Consider the following 20,576-nt stretch of genomic DNA (forward strand, 5'->3'; position numbering starts at 1 on the left):
GGTTTTGTCAGGGGCAGATAATGCCTAACAAAATTGATTGACTTTTTTGAGGAGGTGACTAGGTCTGTAGATGGGAGCAGAGCAGTTGATGTATTAGACATGGACTTCAGTGCGACTTTTGACAAAGTCTGGCATGGGAGACTGATCAAGAAGGTAAGAGCCTATGACATCCAGGGAAATTTGACAAATTGGATCCAAACTTGGCTGAGTGGCAGGAGGCAGATGGTGATGGACGAAGGTTGTTTTTGTGACTGGAAGCCTGTGACCGGTGGTGTACCACAGGGACCGATGCTGGGTTTCTTGCTGTTTGTAGTGTACATTAATGGCCTAGATGTGAATGTGGGAGGTATAATCAGTAAGCTTGCAGCTGACACAAAAATTGGTGGTGTGGTAAATAGTGAGGAGGAAAGTCTTAGATTAGGGGTGATATAGATGGGCTGGTCAGATGGACGGACTGTGGCAAAGTAAATAAACACTGAAAAGTGTGAGGTTGTGCATTTTTGAAGGACAAACAAGGCAAGGGAAAAAAAACATCGAACGGTAGGGTGAGAGGAACTACAGGGGACGAGAGGGACCTTGAGGTGCACATCCATAGATCTCTGAAGGCAGCAGGACAGACAGATGAGGTGGTTAAGAATGTATATGGGCTACTTGACTTTATTAGTTCAGGCACGGTGGCACAGTGTTTAGCACTGCTGCCTCGCAGCGCCAGGGACCAGGGACCAATTCGGCCTGAGGTGACTGTGCAGAGTTTGTGCATTCTCCCCATATCTGTGTGGGATTCCTCCGGGTGCTCTGGTTCCCTCCCAGATGTGCAGATTAAGTGGATTGGCAGTGCTGAATTGTCCCTTAGTGTCCGAAGGTTAGGTGGGGATATGGCGTTACAGGGATAGGGTGGGGGAGGGGCCTAGGTCAGGTCGGTGCAAACTGGATGAGCCGCCTCCTATATAATAATAATTTTTATTGTCACAAGTAGGCTTACATTAACACTGCAGTGAGGTTACTGTGAAAAGCCCCTAGTCGCCACATTCCGGCGCCTGTTCGGGTACACAGAGGGAGAATTCAGAATGTCCAAATTACCTAACAGCACATCTTTCAAGATTTGTGTGAAGAAACTGGAGCACCCGGAGGAAGCCCACGCAGACACGGGGAGAAAGTGCAGACTACACACAGATAGTTACCCAATCCGGGAATCTAATTTTGGACCCTGGAGCTGTGAAGCAACAGTGCTACCCCCTATGCTACTGCCTTCTGCACTGTAGGGAGTCCATGATTCTATGATTGTACTGCTTAATATTAATTATCTTAATTTAATTAATAAATCAGTGGGTAGCACAGTGGCACAATGGTTAGCACTGCTGCCTCACAGCGCCGAGGACACAGGTTCAATCCCAGCCCCGGGTCACTGGCCGTGTGGAGTTTGCATATTCTCCCCTTGTCTGCGTGGGTCTGACCCCAATGCCCCAAAAGATGTACAGGATAGGTAGAAAAAATAAGAATTGGGTACTTCAAATTTAAATAAATAAATCCGTGTCAGGTGTGGTTTAAAGTTTAATGGCTCCATTATCGTAGTGCACTTTCCGTCATTTACTCACCTGTGATTCAAGGCACCTCAGCGGTCAACAACGCTCCCTGAACTTGAGTTGGATTCTCCTGCTTTCTGTTGCCTTGTTCAGTAAAGTTTTCTTCTTATACTTCAGGCCTCCCACCTTTTGAACTGCAGTTTGAGTTCAGAAACTGTCCCTGATATGTCTGTTGTATCTTTTGAGAAAGGGAAGGGAAGCCAACATTTTTGCATGCTAGAAGTGAATGTGCTTGACTGACTGGAAGTCAATTCAGCGACTGAGGTTAAATTACAGCAACATCGCAGCAATCAGTCCTTATTTTACTGACAATCTCCCATAGGCCGTGTTTCAAGGTTGTAATCACTTGGTCACAAAATATAAACTGGCTCTTTCAATTACTTTTCATCCTTACATAACAAGTACCACTTCGGAATACTTCAATGCAAGTGCTTCAAAGCACATATTTTTGATCCCTATTTGAATAAAATTACAATTGTCTATTTCAGTTGGCTTTGCTTCCTTCACCGTTCATTTGATAGTTTGGAGGTTATAACAGAAGACAACCAAAAGATGGATCTCACAGTTAAAGATCTCTTCCCTTGTGCTGTGGGCCAGGGTTTAGAGAACCCCAAAGTGTATCATGGATTCACCTGACCCACAACTTTTAATAGATTGTGGTATGGGGAGCACACGGCCCACTCTGCAGGTGTGGTACAGCAGAAATGGAAAAGTATTTTTTAAAGCAAAACAATGTTTATTCTATGAACTCAAGTTAACCTTTTTGAAACATACAGTGAACATCTTAGCAACCATCAATTCAAATACAACCCCCAAAGAATACAACACTAAGTAATCCTTAATAACTTCCCAAACAACATCCAAAAGACAGAAGAAACACCTTTTAACAGAAACACATAAGGTTTACATTCACTACTGAGAACATTTATAATTCTGAATTCACCAAATGATCAAGAGATAGTCTTTTCATGCCAGAGAGATCAACAGTACACCTGCTCTGTCTGGCTTCAGCTCCAACACTGAAAACAAAACTAAAACACACCCTGCAGCAAACAGCCTAAAATGAAAGTAAAACGCTGACAGACAGCCCAGCTCCACCCACTCTCTGATATCACTGCAGTAATAAACACCCATTTCCTAAAGATACTCTCACTACAGATACTTATATACACACCCATTTCTAAATCCCATTTCTTAAAGGTACTCACATGACACCGCCCCCAAGGAAAAAAAAACCATCAACTTCAAGATGGTTTCATTTTTCACCTTTTCACTATCCTTTGATAAATGCACATAATAAATATACTTTTTAGTTTCCAAAAACAACACATGCAAACAGGTATAATAATATAGTCCATTTTTGTTCGTTCCTCCAACTGAAATCCTTCTCAATTGACAGTCTCTTTGAACAAGAAGGTCTCTGCACGATCCACCCATTCCGCTACGCCTCGGCATGTCTCTTTAAAGTCAGATACTTTAGTTCAATCTGATCCCTTGTAATTCTCCAGCTCATGAGCATTGGTTATCACAGCTTTCAGGCAGTAAAATGCCTGTGAAAACTCCGCTGTCCATTGAAATTTTCAACGTTTCTTCAGCAAGTCCATCAGTGGAGCATTCACGCTACAAAACATTTGCACAAATGTTCGATCAAATCCACCCATGCCAAGAAATCGCATTATTTCCTTTTGTCTCGAGGATATTGGAAACTCCTCAATAACTGTTGGTTTCACATCCCGTGTGACCATTCGATCCTGTCCAATTGTACGGCCAAGGAAAGTGACTTGGGCTTTTCTAAATTCACTTTTCGCTAGGTTTATCACCAAACCCGCCTCCTGAAGTCGATCGAATAACTCCATCAGATGTTTTAAATGTTTTTTCCATGTCTAGCTGAAAATTACCAGATCATCGATTACCCACACAATTGGGTAATCCTGAAACAACTTTGTTAGTTTCCGTTGTAATGTGGCTGGGGCGTATTTCATGCCAAATGGCATAACTTGTATATACCATCTGGAGTCACCAAAGCTGAAATCTCCTTCGCCCTTTCAGATAAAGGTACCTACCAGTAACCTTTAAATAAATCCAGTTTGGAAATAAAAGCTGATTTTCCCACTTTCTCAATGCAATCCTCCAAACGTGGGATAGGATAACAGTTTGTTCTTGTAACTGCATCAACCTTTCTATAGTCCACACACAACTGTTGGGTACCGTCTGGTTTTGGTACCATCACTATGGGTGAGCTCCATTGGCTGCAACCCACTTCAATTGTGCCATTTTTAAGCATACTCTCAATCTCTTTGTTAACCTGTGCCAATTTTAAAGGGTTAAGTCTGTATGGATGTTGTTTGATTGGAACAGCATTTCCCACATCTACATCATGTAGAGCCATTTTAGTACTTCCCAATTTATCTCCACAAACTTACCCACGTGATATCAATAACGCTTTCAGGTCAGTTTGTTTTTCCTCTGGAAGGTGACTCAACAATTTATCCCAATTTTTAAGGACATCCTCGCTTTCCAACTTAATTTGAGGTATGTCAAATTCATAGTCATCTGGATTTGGTTCGTCACTTTGAGTTAGAATCATTAAAACCTCCTCCTTTTTCTTTCCTTCCCTTTCAAAGTACCTTTTAAGCATATTCACATGACACACTCGGTCTATCTGGTGTTTTTACCACACAATTCACCTCACTTAATTTCCTTTCAACCTGATAAGGTCCACAAAACCTTGCTTTTACAGGTTCACCTACCACTGGTAACAACACTAAAACTTTATCTCCACTGGCAAAACTACGAACTTTGGTTTTCTTGTCCGCTACCCGTTTCATCACATTTTGTGCAACGTTTAACTGTTGTCACGCCAATTCACCTGCTATGTTTAATCGTTCCCTGAAATTTGACACGTAATGCAATAATGTAATTTCCGATTTCTCATTCACCAATTTTTCCTTAATCAATTTAAGTGGTCCTCTTACCTCATGACCAAAAATTAGTTCAAAAGGACTAAATTTGGTTGACTCATTAGGTGCATCCCTAATTGCAAACAGTACGAATGGAATTCCTTTATCCCAATCCTCTGGATAATCTTGACAATAAGCCCTCAATATTGTCTTTAATGTCTGATGCCATCTTTCTAAATCTCCCTGCGATTCTGGATGGTATGCAGTTGATTTAAATTGTTTTAATCCTAAGCTATTCATAACTCCTTTGAACAACCTTGAGGTAAAATTCGATCCTTGATCCAATTGTATTTCTGTGGATAGTCCATATCTAGTAAAGAATTTAAGTAACTCCTCCACAATCTTTTTAGCTGTAATATTATGTACTGGAATGGCCTCTGGAATCCTAGTAGACACATCCATTATCGCCAAAAGATATTGATTCCCACTTTTTGTTTTAGGAAGCGGTCCTACGCAATCAATTAGGACCCTTGTAAAAGGTTCCTCAAATGCAGGAATGGGTGTTAAGGGTGCTGGTTTTATCACTGCTTGAGGTTTCCCTATCACTTGACATGTGTGACATGATTGACAAAATTTAACTACATCTTTATGTAGTCCAGGCCAATAAAAATGTTTTTGGATTTTAGCTTGAGTTTTCTTTATTCCTAAATGACCTCCCACTGGTGCCTCATGTGAAACTCGCAATACCTCCTTGCTATACCCTACTGGCAATGATACTTGATGAACTTCTGCCCACGTTTCATCCGCCTGCGTATATAAAGGTCTCCATTTTATCATCAAGACATTACTTTTACGGTAATAACACTCTGGTATACATGCAGATTCCTCTTCCTGTGTATGCTTTCTGATACATCCGTTTTATTTCTACATTTTTTTGTTGTAACTCTGCCAATTTTCCTGAACTAAAAATATCCCGCCTCATCCCCCACCTGTTCTTGTTCTTTTTCAACCATCTGATCAAAAATCGTTTCTGATAATTGCACTTCAACTTCATCTTCACTCTCTGATTTCTCCTCTTGTCTTAACCTGTGACTTTGCGACCTTTATACTGCACAATCCAGAAAAATCCCAGGATATTCGTCCTTCAACACTTCAGTTGTCTGATTTTCCACTGGCTTATCAACCACAGTAGGCATCACTCCCACCTGCGATACAGCTATATCATTCCCCAAGATAAACTGTATTCCTGCACAAGATAGTTTCTCTATTAATCCTACTACCACTTCACCACTCTTCACTGGACTTTCCAACCTTACCTTATATAATTGAACACTACTCCTCTCACCCTGAATTCCACATATTACCACCTTTTCTGGCAACATTCTTCCCAAACCACATAACTCTTCATCACTTACCATTAAAGATTGGCTAGCTCCCGTATCTCTTAAAATTGTGACTTCTTTACCTGCTCCTCCTGATACACATGAGTAAACTTTACCCACACAAGTAAATTCGTTAAAGAGATCTGGCACCTTCTTATCAATCACCTCTTGATCAGGCTGTACAATCTTTTGCACCTCCTTCGCTTCACTTGGGCTTTCCTTTACCACTTTAATAAACCCCACAGTCTTATCCTGTTTTACCACATCAGCCTTCCCAGTGCTTTTCTTCAACCACCAACACTGTGACTTTACATGGCCTAATTTATTACAGTGAAAACATTTAATACTTTTCATGTCTTTTCCACCCTCCTGGATTTCTTTTTTAATCTGAGGTACACTCTTATTATCTCCCATCACATCACCTTTGCCTCTACCACTTGTGTATTTCTCATGTCCCCAGTTTCTATCCCTCACAGGCTGAAACTAATGTCGGAAACCAAGCTTTGATTTATAACTAATTCATAATCATCTGCCATTTCTGCTGCTAATCTCGCAGTTTTAACCCTCTGCTCTTCCACATGAGTTCTCACTACATCAGGAATCAATTTTTAAACTCCTCCAAAAGTATAATTTCTCTGAGAGCTTCATAAGTTTGGTCTATTTTCAAAGCCCTTATCCACCTATCAAAATTACTGTTTCATCCTTTCAAACTCCATGTATGTTTGACCAAATTCTTTCCTTAAATTTCTCAACCTTTGTCTGTAGGCTTCAGGCTCTAGTTCATATGCACCTAAGATGGATTTTTTCACCTCCTCATACGACCCAGATACCTCCTCCGGTAGTGATGCAAACACTTCACTAGCCCTACCTACCAGCTTTGTTTGAATCAGTAATACCCACATGTCCAGTGGCCATTTCATTTGTTTAGCTACCTTCTCAAATGAAATGAAAAAGGCTTCTACCTTCTTCTCATCAAACCTTGGCAATCCTTGGACATATTTAAATAGATACCCACCAAGCCTTCGACTTTGACGCTCTTTCTCACTATCCTCATCACTATCATCCAACTGTATCCCTCCCTTTTCGCCTGCCAATTTTAACTGACTGCCATGTTTCATGGCCATCTTCTGAAGTTCAAACTCTCTCCTTTTCCCTGACCTGTATCTCCCTTTCTCTTTCTTTTTGTTCTGCTGGGGCTATACTTTCTGTTTTCCTTTCTTATCTCTCTTTTTCCTCTCTCTCGGTTTCTCTTTCCTCTCTCTCTCTTTCATATTCAAGCTGCTTTAATTCTTTCTCATGTTCCATTTGTTTAATTTGTAACTGAATTTTTGCCATTTCCAATGAGTCAAACTGTATCTCAGGCAACTTTAAATGCTGAGCCATAACCATAATTACCTCATCTTTTCGCGTTTTGTGAGGGCCACGAAGAATCCAGCATGAGTTTTAAGGATACAATGAAATAACATTTATTTACAATAACATAGATATACAACAGCAGCAGCAACTTACCTTGCTGCTCACTCCTCCCTGGCTGGTTCCAAACTGGCCAGCTTTATTTATGCAGGAGTCTGCGAATCATTTCTCCGCCCCCCTCATTGGGGAAGCTCATACTCCCACAGGATTGTAGGATTGTCATTAGTTCCCAGCCAATGGTAAGCAGGCAGGTTATAACATCGCTCCCCCCCAAAGTCCAAGGAATCCACTGAAGACCTTGGCGAAGGAGGGCATCGGACTCGTTTTGCCGCAGGCCGGACACTATTTAAACGAGGCACTGGATCGGGCAGCGTGTAGCGAGACGGAGACCGGCGCTTCCGTGATGAACGGCGTAACGGTTGTACATCCACGGCCAGTGGGCCAGAGGATGCCCCCTCTGAGGCATCCCGTGTCTCCATCTCGGAGTCACAGTCTGCTGCCTCCATCATCTCGGCGTCTCTATCTCCACGCGGTTCTGTAACGACCTGCGTAGGCTTTGAGTGAGGCGCCAGAGTAAGATTGTGAGGAATCTTTGGAAGGGATAGTCTTCTGGACCGAACGTGGTCTACATGTTTGCGCTGGAGACAACCCTGGGCTTGCACCTGGTATGAGATAGGGCCCGTTTGGCGAAAGATTACGCCAGGGACACATTGGGCACCACCAGCAAAATTCTGAACGAACACTGGGTCACCGGGCGCAAACTGCCAAATCGGCCGATGCCGAGAAAAACCCTGTCCCTGCCGTTCTTGTGTGCGGCGTACTTTTGCACCAATGTCCGGGAAAACCATGCTAAGGCGGGTGCGAAGTCTCCGGCCCATTAGGAGTTCTGTGGGAGCTACCCCAGTCACCGCATGGGGGGTGGTCCTATACGAAAACAAAAAACGAGCCAGTCTCGTGTCCATTGACCCGGAAGACTGCTTCTTTAGGCCTCGTTTGAATGTCTGCACTGCGCGCTCCGCCAACCCATTTGAAGCCAGGTGGTAAGGGGCAGTGCGGATATTGTGTATGCCGTTCATCTTCATGAACCTCGCAAACTCCTCACTTGTGAGGCCATGCGTACTGAAAGATAAAGGCATCTTCTCAATTGTTGCGCAGGACGTTGTGCCTCCTATCGTATGCACCTCTAACCATTTAGACTGGGCATCGATTAATAGAAGGAACATGGATCCTTGAAAAGGACTTGCGAAATCTGCATGCAAGCGTGCCCAAGGCCGCCCTGGCCATTCCCAGTGATGTAGGGGCGTGGCCGGCAGAAGCTTCTGATGCTCCTGGCAAATGGAACAGTTTTGGGCCACCTTCTAAATGTCGGTGTCGAGGCCTGGCCACCAGACATAACTCCGGGCCAACATTTTCATTTTGGTCACACCTGGATGCCCATTGTGCAAGTCTCTTTGTATCAGCTCCTGTCCTTTTTCCGGGACAATCACACGTGTCCCCCACAAGAGGATGCCGTCTTCCACGCTGAATTCTGACAGCTGGGAGAAAAATGCCCGCAACTCGCCTGGGAGCTGTCTATGCTGCCCACCATATCGGACTATGTGCCGAACCTTTGACTGGACTGGCTCCGTCTGGGTCCACTCACGGATCTGTGATGTTGTGACAGGCAAGGTGTCCATAAAATTTAGGGTTGCAACCACCTCACCAGTCGTGGGGGTCGACATGGGGCCGGTCGATAAAGGCAATCAGCTCAGTGCGTCGGCATTCGCTATCTGGGTTCCTGGTTTGTGCTCCAGAGAATACTCGTATGCAGCGAGCAACAAAGCCCAGCGCTGGATCCGTGCGGAAGCAATGGGCGGTATTGGCTTATCCTCTCTGAAAAGTCCCAGCAGAGGCTTATGATCAGTCACGACAGTGAAGTGGTGGCCATACACGTACTGGTGGAAACGTTTCACCGCAAAGACCACTGCCAGGCCCTCCTTCTCGATCTGTGTGTACTTTTTTTCCGCTGCAGTCAATGTGCGGGAGGCGAAAGCTATCGGCCGCTCGGCCCCGTTCTACATCTTGTGAGATAGGACGGCCCCAATACCATACGGGGATGCATCACATGTGACGAGCAAAGGCTTTCCAGGATCATAGTTGGTTAGTAACCCAGACGATGACAATTGTTGTTTTACCCGCCAGAAAGCGGTTTCTTGCGGCTGACCCCAAACCCAGGTGTGATTCTTCTTCAGCAGAAGGTGCAACGGGGCCAGCGTAGTTGCCAGATTGGGGAGGAACTTCCCGTAATAGTTTACGAGGCCGAGAAAATAACGAAGATGGGAAGTGTCAGTTGGGTCGGGGGCCTGTTGAAACGCGCGCAACTTCTCTGCGACGGGGTGCAAACCTTCGCGGTCCACCCGATAGCCCAGGTAGACTACTTCCTTCGCCTGAAAGACGCACTTTGTGCGATGTAAACGGACTCCAGCCTCCGAAAAGCGTCTAAGGACAGCCTCCAGATTTTCCAAATGTTCCTGCTCCGACGTCCCTGTGATCAAAACGTCACCTAAGTAGACAGCGACACACGGTAAACCTCTCAAAATGCCCTCCATAACGCGTTGAAAAATAGCTCAGGCAGAGGATACTCCAAAGAGCAAACGTGTATATTCATACAGGCGTGTATTAATCATTACATATGGCCAGGAGGCAGGGTCCAGCTCCAACTGTAGGTAGGCGTGACTCATATCTAATTTTGTGAACGAAAGTCCATCTGCAAGCTTCGCGTAGAGATCCTCTATGCGAGGCATTGGATATCGGTCGAGTCGGGAAGCCGTATTCACTAAGTTTATAGTCGCCGCACAAGCGAACTGTGGCATCTGGCTTCATTACAGGTACAGTTGGTGCTGCCCAGTCAGCGAAACGGACGGGCCTGATAATACCCAAAGTCTCCAAATGAGTGAGCTCCCCTTCTACCTTCTCGAGCAAGGCGTAAGGCACCGGGCGCGCCCGGATATAGCGCGGCGTGGCTCCTGGTTCGACTTGGATACGGGCTACGGCCCCTTTTATTTTCCTCAAACCGGGCTGGAATACATCTGGGTATCGTCCTAGCACCTCAGTCAACCCTCCAGAAACTGTTTGGAGGATGTGCTGCCACTGTAACCGCAAATGGCGCAACCAGTCCCGACTCAACAGGCTGGGCCCATGGCCGCGCACCATGATTCATGGGAAACGCCCCTCCTGGCGTCCATAAACAACAGGGATCATCGTAGTTCCTGCAATGTCCAATGGTTCCCCCGTGTAGGTGGCCAACCTGGCTTATGTGTCGGTTAATGTAAGGGTCTGTATACCCTGCTTGATGCAGTCGAATGTCCTCTGGGCGATCACGGAGACCGCTGAGCCAGTGTCCAACTCCATCTCAAGCGGGTGACCATTGACCCATACTGTCACCTTAATGGGGGGCACATGGGGAGCTGCCACACAATGTAGCTGCAGGCAGTCGTCCTCCGTCTCCACAGGAGTAGTTGCCGCAGGTTCATCCAAATGGTAGGTATGGCCCCTGGGCTGGCTCCAGTTACGGCCGGAACTGCGGCGCTTCTGGCGCCCCCAGGACCGGCATCCATGATGGGGTCAGCGCCTACAAGTCTGACATGGACATGGCTCCTTGTCCATTGGTTCTGGAGAAGGCTCCCTTCTGGGAGGAATGTCCAACGGCCACTGGCGTTGATCAGGACGTCGCCTCGCCCAAGGTACCGCAGGGGTGCAGGGGGACGTTTTCGGACGGAAGGGGTTGCGCCCCAAGGCATGCACCTCCATTCCCTGTAGCTCCTGCTCTCCTCGTTCTGCGCTCTCTCGAGACAAAACTATTTGAATGGCTGGTTGAAAAGTCAATGTTGGCTCAGCTAACAACTTTCTCTGGGTGGCCGCATTGTTAATACCGCAAACCAAACGGTTGCGTAACATTTCTGACAAGGTCTCACCATTGTCACAGTACTCTGCAATCCTGTGTAGCCTGGATAAAAAGTCGGCAAGGGATTCTCCTGGGGTCCTCTCAGCGGTATTAAACCGGTAACGTTGGACTATCGTGGACGGGGTTAGGTTAAAATGTTGCCCCACTAAGTTCACAAGTTCATCAAACGTTTTGGTGTCCGGTGCAGCTGGGTACGTAAGGCTCCTAATCACCCCAAATGTATGCGGGCCACAGGCTGTGAGCAATATGACCACCTGGCGCTCATTTTCAGTGATGTTGTTTGCCTGGAAATAGTAACGCATCCATTGTGCGTACTGGTTCTAGCTTTCCAGTGCAGCATCAAATACATCCAAACATCCATACAGAGGCATGGTGTAATAGAGAACAACTTCCAACCTGTATCCAACAAAAATCCAGGGAGGTGTAGACAGCTATTCACTTTAACCCTCGTCGCCAGTTTTGTGAGGGCCACGAAGAATCCAGCATGAGTTTTAAGGATACAACGAAATAACATTTATTTACGATAACATATATATCCAACAGCAGCAGCAACTTCCTTTGCTGCTCACTCCTCCCTGGCTGATTCCAAACTGGCCAGCTTTATTTATGCAGGGAGTCTGCTAATGATTTCTCCGCCCCCCCCCCCCCCCTTATTGGGGAAGCTCATACTCCCACAGGATTGTGGGATTGTCATTAGTCCCCAGCCAATGGTAAGCAGGCAGGTTATAACAGTCAGGTAATGTTAACTGCAATGTTTTTGCCAAATCTAACAGTCTGCTTTTAGTCTCTGTCCGTAACGTACTGCGTGTGACCGTCTCCACCCCCAAAAACTTCAGAGCCTCTGAAAGAGCCATTGTCCACAACACACTCCCTACTTAACTGAAATACCACACCTGATAAGCAACCACAATATGCTCACCACTCACTGTCTTTAAGTTCACTAAACTAATCCAATAAATAGACTTTTATGCGAACCCCCTCGAGCTCCCAATTTGTTATGGGCCAGGGTTTAGAGAACCCCAAAGTGTATCATGGAGTTCACCTGACCCACAACTTTTACTAGATTGTGGTATGGGGAGCACACGGCCCACTCTGCAGGTGTGGTCCAGCAGAAATGGAAAAGTATTTTTTAAAGCAAAACAATGTTTATTCTATGAACTCAGGTTAACCATTTTAAAACATACTGTGAACATCTTAGCAACCATCAATTCAAATACAACCCCCAAAGAATACAACACTAAGTAATCCTTAATAACTTCGCAAATAACATCCAGGAGACAGAAGAAACACCTTTTAATAGAAGCACATTAGGTTTACATTCACTACTGAGAACATTTATAATTCTGAATTCACCAAGTGATCAAGAGATAGTCTTTTCATGGCAGAGAGATAAACACTATATCTGCTGTGTCTGGCTTCAGCTCCAACACTGAAAACGAAACTAAAACGCACCCTGTAGCAAACAGCCTAAAACAAAAGTAAAATGCTGATAGACAGCCCAGCTCCACCCACTCTCTGACACCACTGCAGTAATAAACACCCATTTCCTAAAGGTACTCTCACTACAGATACTTATATACATACCCATTTATAAACACCCATTTCTTGAAGGTACTCTCACATGACACTTGTCAAATAAGTAATCTGTAATCAGCCCATTTTGTTTTGCTCTGGGTGAAGTGTAATACAATGTGAAAGGCCAACTCGTGAGATTAAACAAAGATTTTCTATTTTTTGTGCAAAATCAAAGGAGCTGCCGGAGTAACATTGCCTTGCACCAGCTGCTGTGATTTATGGTTTGAAGTTTTATTTGAATTGGACATCATGCCCAATTTATATTGTGCTAACCACTGTGTTACAAATTTTCTTTTCCTGAAGAATTCTCGCATCTTTCTGAAGGACGAAGCCAGCAGTAAATAGAAGTGACTGAATCTGAAGAAACTCGGTGAGTTGCCACAAGCTGTGGGAATCGTTATTGTGTATGCATCATTCCACTGATGTGCCCTGTACCATATTTGTTCAAAACTATCTTTGTATCTCATCTTTATCTGACATTGATCTGTTCCTTTGAAAATAGAGGATTTGTATAGATTTTTTCCTCCTTTAGTCATTGAGTTTCAAAGGTTCTGCTAAAATCTTTAAATGTTTATTTAATTGAAGTCAATCTTGTGTGTTGTCTATCATGGATCACATCTTTACATTTATAGCTGTACTAATAGCAGATCGGTCCCTTGAGGGATAGTTTTCTGGTGCAACGCATAAACTACAGTTGGTCTGCAGTTGGTGTGCAGTTTCACAGAGGAGGCTTGTACAGTAAAGGATTGTGTTGGTAAACTGATTTCGCTTTTCTCAGTCATTGCAGAGATGTCCTCTCAGTCACATCAAACTCAAATGATTCAAAAAACCTTTTGTACTACTGCGGCACAGGAAAGCAAAAATGGATATCTTTGTGATTAGTGGGGCAGTTCTGGCTGAACTTATATCCTTACCGAAGATATTTGTCAAATCAGCACAGCGGGCAACAAAGGCTCACAGATTTCATGCAGAAGGAACAATTCTCATGAACTGCCGATCACATACACTTCTAATACTCCGCGCGCTATGTCTCTGGATAAAGCTTTGCCACCTGAGTGCCTTATGACTAATAATCACCCGAAAGAAGTACAAATATTCAACACTGTAATACACAGCTGTCTGACTCATTACATTACATAGAACATACAATGCAGAAGGAGGCCATTCGGCCCATCGAGTCTGCACCGACCCACATTAATCCCTCACTTCCACCCTATCCCCGCAACCCAATAACCCCTCCCAACCCTTATGGACACTACGGGCAATTTTTAGCATGGCCAATCCACCTAACCTGCACGTCTTTGGACTGTGGGAGGAAACCGGAGCACCCGGAGGAAACCCACGCAGACACGGGGAGAACGTGCAGACTCCGCACAGACAGTGACCCAGCGGGGAATCGAACCTGGGACCCTGGCGCTGTGAAGCCACAGTGCTATCCACTTGTGCTACCGTGCTGCCCAATATATACTCCTTATATACTTGCTAAAGCAGAACCTTTACGTCCAATTGTTTCACACTATCTGCACTGAGATCGATGGCCTTATTGAGAACTGGTAACACAAGGCCTTGATCGTACATAGAGGTTTACTTTTCAGGTCGCTTTCTGCAATAGGAGCATTTAAATGGGAATTCTTCCCAGACAACCAAAAAGGAGCAATCACATTGGTGGCAGTGTTCTATAGGCCTCCAAAGTCCGAGAGAAATACAAGAGCAGATATGTTGGCAAATTTCAGAGAAGTGTAAAAATAATGGGGTAGTGATAGTGAGGGATTTCAACTACCCCAATATTAATCGAGGAGGCCAAAGTGTGAAAGGTTTAGAGGGAGCAGAATTCTTAAAATGCATCCAGGAGCCTTTTTAAAGTCAGGATTTAATAATAATAATCTTTATTGTCACAAGTAGGCGTACTTTAACACTGCAATGAAGTTACTGTGAAAAACCCCTAGTCGCTACATTCCGGCACCTGTTCAGGTACACAGAGTGAGAATTCAGAATGTCCAAATGACCTAACAGCACATCTTTCGGGACTTGTGGGAGGAAACCGGAGGAAACCCATGCAGACACTGGGAGAATGTACAGATTCCGCACAGTGACCCAAGCCTGGAATTGAACCTGGGACCGTGGATCTGTGAAGCAACAGTGCTACCCACTGTGCTAGAATGTAGAAGGACCTACAAGAGATAGGGTGGTTGAAGTTTCAGCGGGGGAATATTTTGCAGACAGTGGTCATAACTCCATTAGATTCAAGATTGTTATGGAAAAGGGCAATGATGGGGAGAAACCCACGCAGACACGGGAAGAATGTGAAAACTCCACGTGGACAGTGACCCAGGGCTGGGATCGAACACGGGTCCTCGGCGCCGTGAGGCAGCAGTGCTAACGACTGCACCACCATGTTGTTAGACGTTTTAGTCGATGTGAAATGAAGAGTCTAAAGTTCCTGTTCCTTTTCACCAAACACCATTTATTTCCCCTCCACAGCCTCTGCACAAACCTCTTAACAACACACCACCTGACAGAGGTCACCTGAAGCCCCTTTACATATCAGTGTCAATTAATGGATACTTGACATAAATGAGACAAATAATTGCAATGTCTCTTAACCCATTACTTAACAGTCTCCCCCTCCTTGGAGAAAAAAAATAATTAGGTGAAAACAAAATTTCAAGAAACTCAAAAACACACACATGATGTACATAGAACATAGAACATGGAACATTACAGCGCAGTACAGGCCCTTCGGCCCTCGATGTTGCGCCGACCTGTGAAACCACTCTAAAGCCCATCTACACTATTCCCTTATCGTCCATTTGTCTATCCAATGACCATTTGAATACCCTTAGTGTTGGCGAGTCCACTACTGTTGCAGGCAGGGCATTCCACACACTTACTACTCTCTGAGTAAAGAACCTACCTCTGACATCTGTCTTATATCTATCTCCCCTCAATTTAAAACTGTGTCCCGTCATGCTAGACATCACCATCCGAGGAAAAAAGCTCTCACTGTCCACTCTATCCAATCCTCTGACCATCGTGTATGCCTCAATTAAGTCACCTCTTAACCTTCTTCTCTCTAACGAAAACAGCCTCAAGTCCCTCAGCCTTTCCTCATAAGATCTTCCCTCCATACCAGGCAACATTCTGGTAAATCTGCACCCTTTCCAATATTTCCACATCCTTCCTACAATGCGGCGACCAGAATTTGTCGCAATACTGCAAATGCGGCCGCACCAGAGTTTTGTACAGCTGCAACATGACCTCATGGCGCCGAAACTCAATCCCTCTACCAATCAAAACTAACACACCGTACACCTTCTTAACAACCCTCTCAACCTGAGTGCCAACTTTCAGGGATCTATGTACATGGACACCGAGATCTCTCTGCTCATCCACACTGCCAAGAATCATACCATTAGCCCAGTACTCTGTCTTCCTGTTATTCCTTCCAAAATGAATCACCTCACACTTTTCTGCATTAAACTCCATTTGCCACCTCTCAGCCCAGTGCTGCAGCTTATCTATGTTCCTCTGTAACTTGTAACATCCTTCCGCATTGTCCACAACTCCACGCAGTGTCATCTGCAAATTTACTCACCCATCCTTCTACGCCCTCTTCCAGGTCATTTATAAAAATGACAAACAGCAGTGGCCCCAAAACAGATCATGTGGTACACCACTAGTAACTGGACTCCAGTCTGAACACTTCCCATCAACCATCACCCTTTGTCTTCTTCCAGCTAGCCAATTTCTGATCCAAACTGCTAAATCCCCCTGAATGCCATGCTTCCGTATTTTCTGCAGTAGCCTACCATGGAGAACCTTATCAAACGCTTTACTGAAATCCACATACACCACATCAACTGCTTTACCCTCATCCACCTGTTTGGTCACCTTCTCAAAGAACTCAATAAGGTTTGTGAGGCACGACCTACCCTTCACGAAACCGTGTTAACTATGTCTAATCAAATTATTCCTTTCCAGATGATTATACACCCTATCACTTATAAACCTTTCCAAGATTTTGCCCACAACAGACGTAAGGCTCACTGGTCTGTAGTTACCGGGGTTGTCTCTACTCCCCTTCTTGAACAAGGGGACAACATTTGCTATCCTCCAGTCTTCTGGCACTATTCCTGTTGACAAAGACGACTTAAAGATCAAAGCCATAGGCTCAGCAATCTCCTCCCTAGCTTCCCAGAGAATCCTAGGATAAATCCCATCCAGCCCAGGTGACTCATCTATTTTCACCCTTTCCAGAATTGTTAACACCTCCTCCTTATGAACCTCAAGCCATTCTATTGTCTTTTTCCTGTGTGAATACTGACGAAAAATATTCATTTAGCACCTCTCCTATCTCCTCGGACTCCAAGCAAAACTTCCCACTACTGTCCTTGACTCTTACTCTCGTCATTCTTTTATTCCTGACATATCTATAGAAAGCTTTAGGGTTATCGTTGACCCTCCCTGCCAAAGATTTCTCATGTCCCCTCCCGGCTCTTCGTAGCTCTCTCTTTAGGTCCTTCCTAGCTAACTTGTAACTCTCGAGTGCCCTTACTGAACCTTCATGTCTCATCTTTACATAAGCCTCCTTTTTCCTCTTCACAAGTGTTTCGACTGCCTTAGTAAACCACGGTTCCCTTGCTCGACCACTTCCTCCCTGCCTGACAGGTACATACTTATCAAGGACACGCAGTAGCTGTTCCTTGAACAAGCTCCACATTTCCATTGTGCCCATCCCCTGCAGTTTTCCTCTCCATCTGCTGCATCCTAAGTCTTGCCTCATCGCATCATAATTGCCTTTCCCTCAGATATAACTCTTGCCCTGCGGTATATACCTATCCCTTTCCATCACTAAAGTAAACGTAATCGAATTATGGTCACTATCACCAAAGTGCTCACCTACCTCCAAATCTAACACCTGTCCTGGTTCATTACCCAGTACCAAATCCAATACGGCCTCGCCTCTCATTGGCCTATCTACATACTGTGTCAGGAAAACCTCCTGCACACATTGGACAAAAACGGATCCATCTAACGTACTCGAACTGTAGCGTTTCCAGTCAATATTTGGACAGTTATAGTCCCCCATAACAACTACCCTGTTGCTTTCGCTCCTATCCAGAATCATCTTTGCAATCCTTTCCTCTACATCTCTGGAACTTTTCGGAGGCCTACAGAAAACCCCTAACAGGGTGATCTCTCCTTTCCTGTTTCTAACCTCAGCCCATACTACCTCAATCGACAAGTCCTCATCAAACGTCCTTTCTGCCACCGTAATACTGTCCTTGACTAACAATGCCACCCCTCCCCCTCTTTTACCACCTTCCCTGAGCTTACTGAAATATCTAAACCCTGGCACCTGCAACAACCATTCCTTTCCCTGCTCTATCCATGTCTCCGAAATGGCCACAACATCGATGTCCCAGGTACGAACCCATGCCGCAAGTTCACTCACCTTATTCCGGATGCTCCTGGCACTGAAGAAGACACACTTTAAACCACCTTCCTGCCTGCCGGTACACTCCTGCAACTTTAAAACCTTACTCATGACCTCACTACTCTCAATCTCCTGTATACTGGAGCTACAATTCAGGTTCCCAAGCCCCTGCTGAACTAGTTTAAACCCTCCCGAAGAGCATCAGCAAATTTCCCCCCCAGGATATTGGTCCCCCTCTGGTCCAGGTGTAGACCATCCCATTTGTAGAGGTCCGACCGGCCCCAGAATGAGCCCCAATTATCCAGAAATCTGAAACCCTCCCTCCTGCACCATCGCTGTAGCCACGTGTTCAACTCCTCTCTTTCCCTATTCCTCGTCTCGCTATCACGTGGCACGGGTAACAACCCAGAGATAATAACTCTGTTTGTCCTACATCTAAGTTTCCACCCTAGCTCCCTGAATTCCTGCCTTACATCTCTGTCCCTTTTCCTACCTATGTCGTTGGTACCTATGTGGACCACGACTTGGGGCTGCTCCCCCTCTCCCTTAAGGATCCCGAAAACACGATCCGAGACATCACGCACCCTGGCACCTGGGAGGCAACACACAAACCGCGAGTCTCTCTCTTTCCCACAGAATCTCCTATCTACCCCCCGAACTATGGAGTCTCCAATGACTAATGCTCTACTCCTCTCCCCTCTTCCCTTCTGAGCAACAGGGACAGACTCTGTGCCAGAGACCTGTACCCCATGGCTTACCCCTGGAAAGTCCCCCCCCCCCCCCCCGACAGTATCCAAAGCGGTATACTTGTTACTAATGGGAATGACCACAGGGGATCCCTGTACTGACTGCTTCCTCCCAGCCGCTCTCACCGTCACCCATCTATCTTTATTATTCGGAGTAACTACGTCCCTGAAGCTTCGATCTATGACCACCTCTGCCTCCCGAATGATCCGAAGTTCATCCAGCTCCAGCTCCAGTTCCCTAACAAGGTTTCTGAGGTGCTGGAGATGGGTGCACTTCCCACAGATGAAATCAGCAGGGACACTGTCGGCGTCCCTCACCTCAAACATTCTGCAGGAGGAACATTGCACTACCTTTGTGTGTGTGTGTGTGTGTGTGTGTGTGTGTGTGTGTGTGTGTCCGCTTTTCTTTTTTTTTGTTTGGACGAGAAGGAAAAAAATACAGTCACAGAAACAAGCGCCCTTCATTAACAATATCCAAATGTTTCTGTGAACTTGCCACTCCTTTCGTAAAACAGTCTGACAGTTGATAGCTCCTGTCGACCCATTTAATTTTTGTTATTTCCCCTCTGTCCAACATCTGCTTCAAACTTGCGATGTCTATCCGTAACCTCTTTTCCTGCGGAACTGTTCACTATCCGATGTACTATCTGAACTGGCACTGCGTTTATGTGCCCTCCATTTTTGAACTTCGTTTTCTCAATCCATTGTCTTGACTCCTTCCCCTAAATGCTGTACATTCAACCAATGTTTATACTTTCCAGTGGCCTTCCCTGCTCTACTAATAACAGTTGCATCCTTCCATTGACTAGACCCTTCAGGCAAGTATGTCACTTTTGTACCAACTTTTGGCAGTTGCCCTTTCGGAAAAATGGCCTGTTTTAATTCACCAGAAGTGTTATGTTCCTCCACAGAAACCCTGTCTATATCAGTTAATTGGTCCTCATAGTTCTGTAACACATGCGTACCAGATGACTCTGGTTCCTCGTCATGTCTGTCTGCTCTGTCTAAATTTGAAAATTTGTAATCTGTACCCATTATCCTTGATGAATGGACCCTAACAGTTTGATTATCATGTTGCAAAATAATTGTTTTACAATCTATGCCTATGATCTTCCCTGAGCCTTTCCATTCATTAGAATTGTCTCTCTTATAGTATACCATGTCTCCTTGCTGAAAAACGGCATCTGATGGCCGTACGTTATGTCTTAAAGCTCTACGAATTCTTTCAGAGACTTCTGCTTCCAAAAAAGCTTTTCTACTGCTATGTAATGCATTTAAATGTTCAGCAAAACCAGAGCTAATTGTGGTCCCCTCCCAAGCTGGAGGCTGGTCATCCAAAATGGACGGAATTTTAGGATTTCTACCAAACACCAATTGATAAGGACTATAGCCCCCAACCATCTGCAATGAATTCTTTGCATGTACTGCCCATGCTAAAGCTGAATTTAGCCTGCAATTTGGTTGATCTGCCAACATTTTCTGAAGTATGTCATCGATGACAGCATGATTTATTTCACAGACACCATTACTAAATGGGCTTTCTGCAGCCGTAACTCTGATATTCATGTTTTCACACATATCTCTAAACTCATCATTA

The 20,576-nt window shown here is 45.0% G+C and overlaps 1 protein-coding gene across 22 annotated transcripts in view; it reads left to right on the forward strand.

The window, feature by feature from the left end:
• The window catches only part of LOC140429166 (teneurin-3), a 3,593,949-nt gene that overhangs the window by 2,271,158 nt on the left and 1,302,215 nt on the right, over positions 1-20,576 (forward strand). For all 22 annotated transcript variants that reach the window (XM_072515817.1, XM_072515806.1, XM_072515811.1 and 19 more), the window contains exon 7: positions 13,100-13,166. The gene's annotated coding sequence lies outside the window, so the exon portion shown is untranslated. The remainder of the gene's footprint in view (positions 1-13,099; positions 13,167-20,576) is intronic.

The sequence above is a fragment of the Scyliorhinus torazame genome, chromosome 9, assembly GCF_047496885.1.
Source record: "Scyliorhinus torazame isolate Kashiwa2021f chromosome 9, sScyTor2.1, whole genome shotgun sequence".
NCBI classification, from domain to species: domain Eukaryota; kingdom Metazoa; phylum Chordata; class Chondrichthyes; order Carcharhiniformes; family Scyliorhinidae; genus Scyliorhinus; species Scyliorhinus torazame.